Consider the following 12,538-nt stretch of genomic DNA (forward strand, 5'->3'; position numbering starts at 1 on the left):
AGCTTGGTTATCCAACTGCCAAGTAAAGGGTTTAGTCCTCTTCTGAGGTCTTTTTAACTATTACGATATTGGATTTCTGTGGATTTATCGTTAGTTGGTTTAATTTAGCATAGTCTGCAAGAGCGTTAAGAAGATGCTGTAGAAGACCGATTTGCGTATAATCTAGGATGGCAATGTTGTCTGCGTAAACTAGCCACAATATTTTTGGAGTTCCCAATTTGGGACTGTCCAAAAGTAAATTTTGGAGCCAATCAAAAAGGTCAGCCAAGAACAGATTATAAAGAAAAGGGACGTGTAGGCAGCCCTGACGAACACCTCCATTTATCTCAATTTTCTTAGATAAATACCCAGATTTAGATAATCGGACGCGAAGAGTAGAGTTACGATGGAGTTCAATCAGGATTGCCAACTGTCGGGCAGACCCCACGTTTTCAACTTGCCCCAAAGCTTATCTCTATTGATCGTTTAAGTCCACCCAGGCTCTGAACAGTGATTTCCCCTCCTTCACAAAACATCCTGCGGTGACAAAGCTGAGAACCAGACCATTGAGAGAGGTGGAGAGACCGTTCCTAAATTCCGTTTGAAATAATCCCGTTTTCTTTAGCCCAGCCTTCTACATCTCTTAAAAATGACCTGCAAATATTTAACCGTCTGCATCTAATAAGGAGATTGGTCTGTATTTGCTAAGCGATCACCTTGCTTATATATAGGTCCGATGATCAAGCTTTCCCAAGAATCCGGAAATCTTCTAGTCTCAACTTTTTGGTCGAAAAGCCCCTTTCAACATTCTCGACCAAATAGAGATTTTACTTTAGTATCGTATTAGTAAGTCCATTGGGTCCTCCGGCCCGTGACGCAGAAGATTTCGTAATTACAATCACAATCTTCTCCGTGCAATAGTTTAAGACCCAGTTAAGATATACTGTGCAGCACCAACTCATGCATTTGCATGTAACACCATGCCCTGCATCTCTTCTTCCCCCACAGGCACTGATGCAGAAGGTGAAAGTCAGGACCCTGCCCCAAGGCCATCTACATCCAGGGCCAGACCACAGGGCAAGCACCGCGGCCCACAGTGCAACCAAGGGCACGTGCACAGGACATTCAGGCATGTGAGGAAACCACAGCAGCGGACGAGAATGCGACTACTGAGCTGCAAACAACAGCTGATGGGGAGGCTGATGGCACCCAGTCCGCTGCCACAAATTCAGTGGGTGAGGTAGCAGCCACAGCCCCACTCAGTGACGTGGTAGCAGAGGAGTACACAAACCTTGATGGAACAATCCATGTGGAATGAATGGGGGCCGTCACGCAGGTCCTAACGAGCATGCAGCGCCAACGGTGCAAATCCCAGCTGCATCCACCCATTGTCCACACCTGCACGCTCCGCTCCCATCAGCCCTGTGCGGATGACGAGGCGCAGTGCTAGGCAGACCGAAATGCTGCCCCAGGACACAAAAATAACCCGGAAATAGTGTGAGATGACAATGGGTGAGGTGGGAGGTGGTGTCGGGGGTGTAGAGGGGCTTAAGGGGGTGTTCATTGATGGTTATGGGGTGTTTATTGGGGGTATTGGGTGTTTTGGGGGGAGGAGGAGGGCGTGCGAGTGGTGGAGGTGGGAAGCACTTTTTTGTAAATATTCTTAATACACCTGTTGTGTTCAAAATCATTTAACGCCTGGACATTGTTCATTTTGTGAGTGTCCATTCAATTCACAACAGCGCCTAACTCCCCACACACCCTGTGTCCATGTCCACACGGTGCCAGTGCTCAGCGTAGCACTGAAACATAACCATCAACGTCCTTGTGGTTCAGAAGTAATCGTCAATCAGTGATTGGCGTACAGCACGGCCATTTTGTGCATCACGTACTGGCAGGGGTGATGCTTCTCCTCCATCATCCTCATCATCATCCAAACCCGGTGAATGAATGTCAATGTCATGTTGTGCAGCATTACACAGACCATGGTGATCTTTGCCACCTTCTCAGGGCCATAAAGGAGTGCTCCACTAGACCTGCTTAGGCAGCGGAACCGTGCCGGCAACAGGCCCAAGGTCTGCTCAATCACAACACGGGTATGTACCCGATTGTACTCCTCTTTGTGCCTGTTACGGGGGTTCCGCACAGGGCTAAGTAGCCACGGCTTCAAGGGATAGCCTCCATCACCTGCATGGGAGCACAAAGAGGTATGTGTGAGTCAATCTGAGCTGACACCTTTAGGATTCACAGACATGGTTGCAGCTATTTGGTGTCGACATGTACCTGTATGTATGTACACAGGTTGATTTGATGTGTTGTGCACTGCACTATGGTCTGCTAGTGTGGATTGTGTTGTACAGATGATGCATGGTGTTCTCTTGCATGCTGATGCGGCTGTACTGTGGATGCGGAACAATGTCTTGCCACCCACAATTGAGTGCATGCTACTCAGTACCTAATCACACTAGCGTCATTGGCACAGTTGTAATCATGTTCAATCAATCATCGCTTGACATACCCATGGTGGCCTGCTTGTGCATCTTGCATGTTGTCATTGATGTACGGCATTGGTGTTATGTATGCAATTGATGCGTGATGTTCAGGACAACAGTGTTTAGCTCTGAGTGCATTGTCCACTCACCGCCAAAACCCACCAAGGTGGAGTATGCATCCCTCCCACCCCAATCCTACCCAGGTGGAGTATGCTTCTACCCACCTCACCACCCGATGCACTGCCATGGACCAGTCAGGCAACTTACCGAGCAGCCAGGCACGTCGTCCAGCATGTCGCTCCATGTAACGGGGTGGCTTGGAGTTACGCAGCACCATGGCATGTGTGGATCCGGGATATCGGGCGCAACAATGTGTGATCTTGCAGGAGTCACATACCATCTGCACATTGATGCAGTGGTATTGCTTGCGATTGTGGTACACCGCCTCTATGGCATGAGGGACAACCAATTCGACATGGGTGCAGTTGAGGGCACAGACGCAATTGGGCATGCCTGCCAGTGCATGGAAACCTACTTTAGTGTCGGCAAGCTCCTGGGCAGTCCGTGGTAGGGCTATGTGTGTGCTAGCATGCTTCAGGAAGGCATCCAGCACTTGGGTCAGCATGCGTGAAAAGTGGTTGTGATATACCATGCAGCTGGCCCACTGTGTGCTGGTAGGTGCCTGTGGCCAGGAAGTGGAGCACAGACACCACCTTTAGTAGCGGGGGGATGGCAGTGCGTATTTCTATGAGGCTGACTGTGCCGTTGTGTATCATGTCCACTATGGTGGTGATGGTGTCCCAGTTCAACCGGTACACGGTGTGGATCTGTTCAGGGGTTAGATTGAATGGAATGGGTCTGATGCGAGGGATTGGTGGCTGCCTACGTGGTACCACCGGCTGCACTGGTGGAACTTGCTGGGCCTGTCTCACCCTCATTTTCCTCCTGCGTCTCCTCTGTGCTGCCTGTTGTAGCTGTAGTTTTTGTTGTTGCTGTAGTTGTAACAGTACATGCATGTCCTCCAGCCCCATGATTGCAACAGCTAGTGGTATCATTTTGCTGTAGGAAGGGGTGTGGTGTGTGGGTGTACTTTTGTACTGGGACAGGCTCCATTTACTCCACCTGTGGTGATTCTGTGCACCTGTGGCAGTTGCCTACACTGCAGGTTGCTATTTACGGGTGGTCCGCGATGCCTGTATTGCCACCATCTTGCAGGCTCCAATTACCGCCTTTAGGATGCCGGCAAGTGCATGCCTGTGTAACTTGTGATGTCCTCCTATTAGCGGCATCCAAGTATTTCTGCCGTGAAGGGACGCATGTATGCGCGCATGCCGGTAAAAAGGGGCATGGTACGGGGGTGGCGGTATTGGCGAGTTGTCGGCTCGTAATGGCCCGGACCCGGCAACTATGTTAGTAATACCATTCCGCCTTCCTTTTTTCATTACCCCCATGCTCATAATGAGGCCCAATGTATTTTTTATTCTAAACCAATACTAAGTAAACCGTATACATATTTCTACAATAAATGATCTGATGTATTTAATTGAGCATGTACTGGAATAATTGTACTTCAGTACCAGCTCATCCACCTTTACGAGTGAAGTAAGACTGCTCTTCCAGGTTACCCATTGAGAAAACTAAGCAGGTTAAATAAATCCTGTTTGCTTTACTTACCTTGATTAGTTCATGTGTTTTGGGTGCACTTATCAGTCCATGTGGCTTTCAGGGCAGGGGCACTCTGTTAAAATTCCCTGTGTGTCACCCTACTATAAAGTGCAATGGGGATACTTTTTACCCTGTTCTCTTTTTTAACAATTGATACTTGTTGATGTGTCCGGAACAGGCAGACTCAGGTATGGGTAAAAACAGCAGCAAAGATGTGGGGTTCTGCAGATGAACAAGTTACTCTCTTACCTGGTAACGTTCTTTCGATGGGATGGTCCGACGACGTATTCCATATCTATGACAGTAATCACCACAGCTGTGCTGCTTCGGAAAATCTTTCGGCGTCTGCTATCTGCGTCGATGATGTTGATACGCCGTCCTCGAGGACCTCCTCCGACGGCCAACGTCACCGGATGTTATAAGTAGGACGCACGACGCCCGTAGCCTCAGTTGTAGTTTTTTCCCCCAGAACGTGTGGCACCAATCTTGTGCCAGTATGACCACAGAAAGCCTTGCGGAAACGTAAGTTGCAATCGCATACAAAATTCTGTAGCGGGTAGGCAGGGAGGGAGCGATATGGAATACGCCGGACCATCCCATCGAAAGAACGTTACCAGGTAAGAGAGTAACTTGTTCAAGGGGATTGGGTCCTCCGACGTATTCCATATCTATGACAGACTCCCAAAGCAGTACCAACGTAAGGAGGTGGGAAAAGAATTTAGAATATACAAATTTAGAATGCCCAATCAAATTGCAGAGGAAAGGCCAGATCCTGCCCGTGGATGGAATCTAGGGAGAAGTGACGTACAAAAATATGGACCGAAGCCCAGGTGGCTGCCTCACAGATGTTACAAATAGGAACACCCCTCTGCAGGGCAGTATAGGCAGCCGTACCCATGATAGAATGGGCTCGTAAGCCTACCGGAGGGTCCTTACCCGCCAAGCGGTAACATTCGAAAATTGCCAAGATGATCCATCGAGACAAAGTCTGCTTAGTAACAGCTTGTCCCAAACGCCTTCGAGCGTAACCAATAAAGAGTTTATCGTCCACTCTAACCCGGGACATGCGTGAAATGTATAAGCTTAAAGCTCTCCTAGGATCCAGCCTATGGAGCCTCTCCTCTACCTTACCGGGATGTGGAGGAGGATAAAATGCCGGAAGAATAACCTTCTGGCTTAAATGAAATTCTGACACCACCTTCGGAAGAAAGGAAGGACAAACTAAGGACAACCCTGTCTTTATGAAACACAGTGAAGGGTGGCTTAACTGAAAGTGCCCGTAACTCACTCACTCTCCGAGCGGAAGTGACTGCAACTAAAAACACAGTTTTAAGGGTTAACAGTCTCAAAGGACAAGAATGCAAAGGCTCAAAGGGAGCACCCATTAGAAACTTGAGAACAAGGTTCAGATCCCAACCGGGCACCTGGAAAGGTGACGGAGGGAACACATTAGTGTCAAACTGAGAAATTAAAGGGATTTTAAAATAAGAACACTCCTCAGACGAGAGCTTAAATATAGACAACACTGCCAGGTAACCTTTAATGGTACCCACTTGCAGGCCCTTGTGGGCCAAAGAAAGCAAAAAAGAGAACAGGAATGTCTCCTGAAAAAGGATCCACATTCTGAACCCTGCACCAGTCGCAGAACTTTCTCCAACGGCAACGGTACAGGGACTTTGTTGCCGGCCGTCTGGCCGAAAGCAACACCTCCATCACGTCTTCAGGGAAGTCCCAATCCTTATACCTCAACCTTTCAGAAGGCAAGCGTGAAGGTTGAGGGATCTGACCTCTGGATGGAGAACCTGACCCCCCTCCCATGAGAGCAGATCGTCTCGGTAGGGATGACGACGTGGAGGGCAGATGGACAAGTCCAGAAGGTCCGGGTACCACGTCCTCCGGGCCCATGCCGGAGCAATGAGGATCATCCGGGAACCGAACCTCCATAACCTCCGCAGCACTTGCGGAATGACGGGGACTGGAGGAAACGCGTACAGCAGCATGAAGGACCACTCCACCACAAACGCGTCCCCCAAGGCTCCTCTTGGAGGAAATTCCCACGAGCAGAACCTTTCACACTTCGGGTTGACACTGGAGGCGAAGAGACCCACTTGAGGCGTCCCCCAAACGGCGAAGATCTCCATGAGAATCTCCTGAGCCATCTCCCACTCGTGAGAGATGGTGCTCTGCCTGCTCAGAGCGTTCGCCGTCTCGTTTTCGTCTCCGGCCAGATGAACTGCCAAAATCGAAATGTCCTGCTGGATGGCCCAGAACCAGAGCTGCATCGCCTCCCTACACAGAAGAAGTGACCCTGCCCCTGCCCCCTTTTTGTTGAGGTAGTGCATGGCCACCGTGTTATCCGTCAGAATCGGGACAATCTTTCCTCGCACAGTTGGCAGAACAGCCTTCAGGGCAAGCCTGACGGCCCTCAGCTCCAACAGATTGATATGGAATCTGAACTCCCACGGAGACCCGTGTGGGATGCGTCTGTCACGATCGTCACCTCCGGCCAGGGTAGCCAAAATGGAGCCCCCCCCTCATCACATTGCCTTCGTCGGCCCACCACAGAAGATTCTGGGCGACCGAGGGCGGCACCTGAACGGGGTCCGACATCCCGCCAGAGGCCTGAGACCACTGGAGCTTGAGAGCCCATTGCAGAGATCTCATCCGCAACCTGGCCTCTGGCACCAGAAGAATGCAGGATGCCATGAGGCCGAGCAACCTCCAGAACTCAAACGCTGGGAGACTCTGGGCATGTTGAAACTTGTGCACCATCTGCTGAATGTGGTGAACCCTCACCTGAGGAGGAAAACACTGCCCTATGGACGTGTCGAGCACTGCTCAGATGTACTGTAGCGGCTGAGTTGGCGTCAAGTGGGACTTCTTTAAGTTGAGGGAGAAGCCCAGCTTGTGAAGGGAGTGGCAGGTGACAAACAGATGATCCAGGACTTGCTCAGGAGAGCGTGCACTGATCAACCAATCGTCCAGATAGGGGTAGACGTGAATCCCCCCTTTCCTGAGATACGCTGCCACCACCACCATGAGCTTGGTGAAAACCCTCGGGCGGAGGTCAATCCGAACGGCAGGACCCGAAACTGAAAGTGCGAGTCGCCAACCGCGAACCTCAGGTACTTCTTGTGCGTGGGATGGATCGGCACATGAAAATAAGCATCCTTGAGGTCAAGAGACACCAACCAGTCCTGAAGTTGAAGGGCCTGGAGGACTTGAGAGAGAGTAACCATCTTGAACTTGTCCTTCCTGAGGAGTTTGTTCAAACCGTGCAAGTTCATGATGGGTCTCAATCCCCCCCGTCTTTCTTCAAAATCAAAAAATAAGGGGAATACCTTCCCTTGTTCCTCTCCGCTACAGGCACCAGCTCTATGGTGCCTTTCTCCAGCAGGGATTGAATTTCCTGCGCAAGGAAGGGATCCGGACTCTTCAAAGAGAGATTCCATGGTGGATTGTCGTGAGGCCTCTGCCGGAAAGGAAGACAGTAGCCATGGGCTATGATCTCCAGAACCCACACATCTGAAATAATGGCACACCATTCTACAAGATGCTGCGCCAGCCTTCCCCCAAGCGGCGAAGCATGGGCCTCATGACTGAGCAGAAGTGGCTGCGGCATTGTCTGAGGGCAAAGAGGCAACTGCTCGCGTGGCCTTGGCACCTCGAGTACCTTGTTTTCCACCTATGGCACTCCTACTAAAGGATGAGTAATAATGAAAGGAACCTCCCCTCCATTGCTGTCCCCTAGGACGAAAAGGCGGAGGTTGGCGGACTGCAGCACCCAACGACTTTGCTGCAGCTTTGGAGGTCTGCAACCTCGCAAGGCTCTCGTCAGCCTTGCTGCCAAAAAGATGGACACCATCAAAGGGCATGTTGAGGAGCCTGGCTTAGACATCAGGAGCAAACCCCGACTTCCTCAACCACGCAAACCTACGTATTACTGTGCTCGCAGCCATGGACCGGCTGACAGTCTGCCATGTCCAAACCCGACTAAATGAACTCACACATAGCATCCTTGCCATCCTGAATAATAGCAAGAAAACCATCCCGTTCGTCCCCTTCGGGAATATGTTCAGCCGCTAAGGAAATACAGTTCCACAGAGTGTGCGTGAAACGTGATAAGGCACATACGGAGTTGGCCGCCTGAAGAGCCATACCCCCTGAAGAAAACACTTTCTTTGCCCAACCATCAAAACGCTTGTCGTCCCTATCAGGAGGGATGGTAGGATAGGACGCCTGCTTCGCTGGGGCCGTAGCCGCCTGCACCACCAAAGTCTCCGGAGTGGGGTGCGTGGTCAAGTAGCAGGGGTCACTACTGGCTGGGCGGTATTTTCGCAGCAAAGACTTTCCCACGGCCGGGAGACTCTCCGGAGCAGTCCAAGCCACTGCCACCCTTCTTTGCAGAGCCATATGGAATGGCAGTACCAGGTCAGTGGGTGGACCTTGGTCAAGGATATCCGTCAGGTCATCCTGCACAAAATCAACTAGGGGCGCCAACCACCCAAGTAGTCCGTGACCCTCGACATATGGCGCTGGTACAATGACTCGGCATGGGTTCCAGGCTCAGGCCTACAGAACTCCACCTCCGGAGAGGTGTCCAGACCACTGGCGTCATGCAGTGACTGACGCAGGTCCTCAATCTGGCTATGACCAGAAAGAATGTCATCTGGTACCGTGTCAGGAACCAACCCATCTTCAGAACCCTCTTCCACCTCGGAAATATACTCCATATGCTGGAAAGTGGGCATTGAATAAGGGAGAAAGACATGTTTTGCCTTGGCCAGAGCCTTTCTAGGGGGTTCCCCCGTGCCACGGGTTACCTGCAACACCACAGCCTCGAAAGGCATCGAGGGCGTCGGCGGAATCGGCGTCGACATCGAGCGAGGCGCCGACAGCATCGATGGCTTCGACACAGGCCTCGAGGCCGGAGCCCCGAGCGTGTCTCTCGACAGCCTAGGCGTCGACGACTTCCTTGGAGGCGGGGCCTCGAGAGTCAGTCGACGACCTCGGCGCCACAGGAGTCGATGTCTTCTTTGAAGACTTCACAGGATCACGCGGTCTCGAGGGCATCGAGGACCGGGACCTGGAACGGTGCTGACTAGAACGATTCCCCTTGTCCGAGCGGGACCTCTCCTGCGAATCGTGCCGACCACCCGAGCCCGAAGATGTACGAGCGGTGTCTCTAGTACGGTCACGGCCGACCCCTCTCGGAGGCGCGGACAGACCGGAGCCCTGCGATTCAAGAATCGCCAACATTTTCTTCCTGAAGGAAGCCCATTCCTCCTGAGAGGAACGCTTGGTGGGAAAAGAAACCCGCCGACGGGCGGAGTCCTCGGATGAGGACGGGGAAGGCGACCGATGACGGCGCTTCCGGGAGTGCCTCGAAGAGGCAGCGGAGTGGCAGGACCCACTCCGGGACCGAGACCCCCTAGACCTATGACTATGATGCGGAGAGTCGCGCCTCGAATCGTCCGTCAAAAGCCCAGTGGACCTCGCCTTCCGCGGCTTGGACACCTTACAGACCGACAGCTGCTTCTTACGTTCCCGCAAGGCCTTGGACGTAAGCGACTGGCTGTCGACACAATCATCCGTGTCGTGGGCCTCCCCGAGGCACCAGAGGCAGGTGTCGTGCGAGTCCGTCACCGACATCTTGGACCCGCAGTCCCCACACTTCTTGAAGCCCGGACGCGGGGTGGAAGAAGAGGAAGACATCCCAATAGTTTACTCCACAAAACGAACAGGTTAGAAGAACCGAAAGAACAGAAACTCCAAAGAGTCGAGGCGCGCCGAGATCTCTGAAGCGAACACGTTCGCAGAAAAAACAGAACTGAGGCTAAGGGCGTCTTGTGTCCTACTTCTAACATCCGGTGACGTCAGCCATCGGAGGAGGTCCTCGAGGAGGGCGTATCGACGTCATCAACGCAGGACGCAGAAAGATTTTCCGAAGCAGCACAGCTGTGGTGATTACTGTCATAGATATGGAATACGTCAGAGGACCCAATCCCCTCGAAGTGTATGGAGGGAAATCAGAAAAGAGAATATATCTTTTCCAACACCTACAAAGGACAGTTGCTATACCTATAGCACAAGCCCCACAATCTGCTGTGTACAGACTAGACTGCAAGATCTGTTGTGCTGCTTCCGTCTGATCCTCCACGAGAACGGTAAACCCATCCATTCATTCATTTTCTGCATGGGCTGCTACCTGGCCAGGGGGCTTAAGCAGCATTCACAGGTCATAGGCAATATAGTCAGATCGGGCCGCAGAACTACTCAAGAAAATAGTCAGCCTCAGATTCTAAGGGCCGCAAACCCAAATGAGACTCAAATCACCTTTTTCTGCAAAAAATTTAGCCATATTTGATATAAATTGACTGCTGGAAAGCAAAGCAAAAGTACAATGAATTTTCAGTGCTGGAGCCTTAGAAGCAGGTGCTGCGACGTGGAAAGGTTGAAGGCAGTCCGGAGCAGTCTCCACAGGTTGGGCCAGAAAACAGGCCAACAGCAGTTTGGTTTCAATCCTTAGAGGAAGCCCTGCCGGCTTCAAGAAATCACATTAGTCCATGGCTCCACTACCAGGGAGAAGGTGTCAAGACTCTGGCACCCAAATGCCTCCCACTGTTCTGGGGTAGAGGAGCCACTGGGGGTACAGTACCTTAAATGCCAAGTCCTCAGAGATGTTCTCTTCATGCCTGGATCGGGAGTGATGTCTTTCTGGAAGATGAAGAGTGCAGAGCAATTCAAAGTGTCATTGGGAGAGCAGGCGTTTCTTTTTTTGGTCCTTTCAGGGAGCATCCAAAAAACAGTCATCCTCTGGTTACTCCGCCTGAACTTGCGCCTCATTGGATGAAATGTACCCGACTTTGATGGCATCCTCTTTCCGCCTTTAAAGAGGGAAGTGTAGAGTTTAGCAGTACGCTTCCAAAGTTCCTTCAAACAAACAGATTGGCAAAAGCCACAGTCCTCTCCGAGGCATAAGAGGCATGCAGTTTCAAGTAACACTAAAACTAACCCTATGGGGCAGGCCAGTGGATGCTCCAGTCAAGATTATGTACTGGAGGTCAGGACAAAGAAGGTACCCTCTGAGGAAGGACAGTTGCAGGGGCCCAACCTCATGAGGCCAGCAAAAGAGCAGTAATTGGAGATAGCAGAAAACACTGCTGAGTGCCCATCAGCATAACAGGAACTACCACTTCTATATCGGATGTGCACTGTGCAGGAGCTACCGGGACAAACACAAACATTGTAAAGGGAGGAGAATCACACAATGCCTGCCAGACAAAGGAAAGGGATCCCCCAAGATAGGGTCCCTCTGGTCGGAGCAAAGCAGAGCTTCGCCTTCAGGAGGAACTGAAGTCAACAACAGAACTTTCAGTAAGAATCCTCCCCACTTGTGTCTTCTCTCAGCTAGTTGAGGAGCAGTTCCAGTAGTCTATTAGTGAATGGCTTGGGGTCCTCACAGTTATACATGAAGTGCAAGTGAATCTGAAGAATTGTTTTGTTAGGTACACAGTGTGCTTGGTCGACCCGGACCCTCCAATCGTATCCCACTTTGTGAGTTTTGAGCACGCATTCAGTTATGCCGAACCAAAATTACCCCTGTTAAACATAAAAATTAAGGATCACAGAATGGACAAATCACATGAATTCAAATCAATATTAAGGTATGCCAAGTGGTAACCATGATGGTAACAGGGATACACCTAGGTGAAACCACATTAAGGCAGGTATACCACAATTGTGTCCCTTTTTTTCCCTAGGTGAGGTTCCTCACCCACTATTTCAGTATTAGACTGGTGGCAGCTGTATAATTGGTATAATGTGGTATACCTGCCTTGGCAGCATTATACACTTTCTTTTTTTTATAGCACTTTAGTCTCCAGCAAAGCTTTGGATTATACAGTTGCCACCAGTCTAATACTGAAATAGTGGGTGAGAAACCTCACCTAGGGCCAAAAAGGAACACATTTGTGGTGTACCTGCCTTGGCAGCCTTATACACTACTTTCTTTTTTTTTTTTAAAGCACTTAAGTCTCCAGCAAAACTTTGGATTAAGGAAAAATACCAGGAAACTGAAAGAGTACATGGCTACCAAAGTTATCCTGCAGAGTCAAAAGGATTTAGTTTTTACCCAACAAGTGCCCGATACCCTATAGCCTTCTTAAACTGGGACCAATGTGTTCTCCATTGTCTTATGATAGAGCATACTGTCATTGTGGGGACTTTCACTATCAACACTTACTTATCATGCATATGCTGGTAAATGAATTTAGCGGTTTCATTCTTTATCCATGAAACAATGGGCTGCTGATCATCCGTGGCACCCTATTTGGCTATAATACATCTGCCTCGTAGGTTTGCTCCCCCTCCATTGAACCATGGATGTGCGAATTATCGCA

At 50.6% G+C, this 12,538-nt stretch overlaps 1 protein-coding gene across 1 annotated transcript in view; it reads right to left on the reverse strand.

The window, feature by feature from the left end:
* The window catches only part of PELP1 (proline, glutamate and leucine rich protein 1), a 1,000,849-nt gene that overhangs the window by 103,429 nt on the left and 884,882 nt on the right, over positions 1-12,538 (reverse strand). The window lies entirely within an intron of this gene.

This window comes from Ambystoma mexicanum, chromosome 1p (genome assembly GCF_040938575.1).
Source record: "Ambystoma mexicanum isolate Mex_15411 chromosome 1p, UKY_AmexF1_1, whole genome shotgun sequence".
Classification (NCBI taxonomy): Eukaryota; Metazoa; Chordata; class Amphibia; order Caudata; family Ambystomatidae; genus Ambystoma; species Ambystoma mexicanum.